Source organism: Sinocyclocheilus anshuiensis, unplaced genomic scaffold, assembly GCF_001515605.1.
Source record: "Sinocyclocheilus anshuiensis isolate Anshui unplaced genomic scaffold, SAMN03320099.WGS_v1.1 scaffold1143, whole genome shotgun sequence".
Lineage (NCBI taxonomy): Eukaryota > Metazoa > Chordata > Actinopteri > Cypriniformes > Cyprinidae > Sinocyclocheilus > Sinocyclocheilus anshuiensis.
The window spans coordinates 222,334-224,076 of NW_015546123.1; positions in this window are offsets into that span (position 1 = coordinate 222,334).

A 1,743-nucleotide genomic window follows, 5' to 3' on the forward strand; every position below is an offset into this window, starting at 1 on the left:
ACTCAACCAAGCGTTCTAACCACAACCTCGCGACCTCGCCCCCCCCAACCATTCGAATTTCTGTAGGCGGGAATTACTGTATGCTGTAGTCCAAATGAGCCAAATGAGCCGGTTCTTGAAAAGGGATTTTTTTTAAAACGAAATATCTCCCTTTGAAGTGGACTTTGAGATTTGTAACTTTCTAGATCTTTTTTATCCCCAAACATACACACTACACACTGACTAAAATGAAAAAAGTGAAAAAGCATAATAGCACCCCTTTAAATAAAAAAAATTCAAATACTTTTTATAAACAATTTAAAAATGATGATGAAGTAAATAAATACTCTTTTTTTTGGCATATGGTATGCCATTTTGTGGTCTAGTTCAATTAAAAATAAAAAATCTGTGATCATTTAATTTGACTTACCCTTATGTTGTTCCAAACCTGTATAATTTTCCTTTTTCTACAGGCCACAGATGTGAAGAGTTTTTGGCCACTTTATTATCGAAGTGAAAGTGACTGAAGTTGTCAAACTCAAAAATGACCAAAGAAACACCCAAAGAATCTCATTGACTTCAACCAGTAGATACACTCCATCAGGTTTGACATCAGATGAACTACTTTTATGAATATTATAGTGTTTTATTTTTGGTCATTTTAAAGCTTGACAGTCCCAGTCCCCTTCATCATGTAAACAATCAGCAAGGATTTTCCTCAGAAATTCACTTTTTTTTTGTTCCATAGAAAAGAGACAGTCATGCAGGTTTGGAAGAATTACATAAAAGTGTTTAGACACCTTTAGACGAGCATTTGAGCTTAAAGCTGAACAGTATCTCTCTCTCTTTGCATTCCCAGCGAATTAAGTGCGCTCAATAAATTGTGATAATGTCCTTCACCTCATTTTAGGTGAAGAGCGGGTTTCATGATAAGGGATCCAATCACTGAATCAAGGACTGAGTGTTTGCAGCTCATCAGCCCTCGCTGATTAATAACATCTCAGCGGTACTTTGCGTTATCGGCATCATATAATGAAGAGTCTATATATCTCTCAGGCACTTCTGCTCACCACACGGGATGTGTTCTTCCAGCCAGCCAGTGTGCTACTTTACATGTATTGAGGCACAAAAAAACAAGGTTACAGGAACAAGAACATTTGTGATTTAGAGTTTCTTGACATAGATGATCCACTGTGAGTTAGGTAGCGTGAAGTTCTCATTTCTGTTGCCTTAAACCAAGCTATAACTCTCCAGTGTGCTCAGCACCGGAAAGTGGTTGTCCTATATCAAGCCCATTGGTGTCTGTGTTTCTCAGCCCCTCGCAGACATGCCCACAGTGGCTCTTAATTAAGAATGTTGTCACAGAATAAAACTTCAACAGATTGGTTATTGATTGAACCTCCTTTCTTGGCAACAGTCTCCAAATCCCCCATGACTTTTTGCCAGCGGCAGCTATTACACATGAGCAGTAGGTACTGCATGTTTAACTCCACCAGTATTCTCCAAAGCCATATTTGTGCTATATTTCGGTTATGTTTGGCTATTTATCAGTGTCTTCTAACTGAGGGTTAAAACGGGTTGTAGCATAATTCCTAAATACTTTACACACAGCTCCGCTTCGGTCTGTGCGTTTAAAGGCAGTTTAAGATATTAACTGAGATAAAAGCCAGATACTAAACCTGTTTGCAGTCCTTAGGCCTAGATTTCAAGGTGTGGCATAAAATCCCTCCCTGAGGCTTGGTCTCACATATGATTAGGATATTA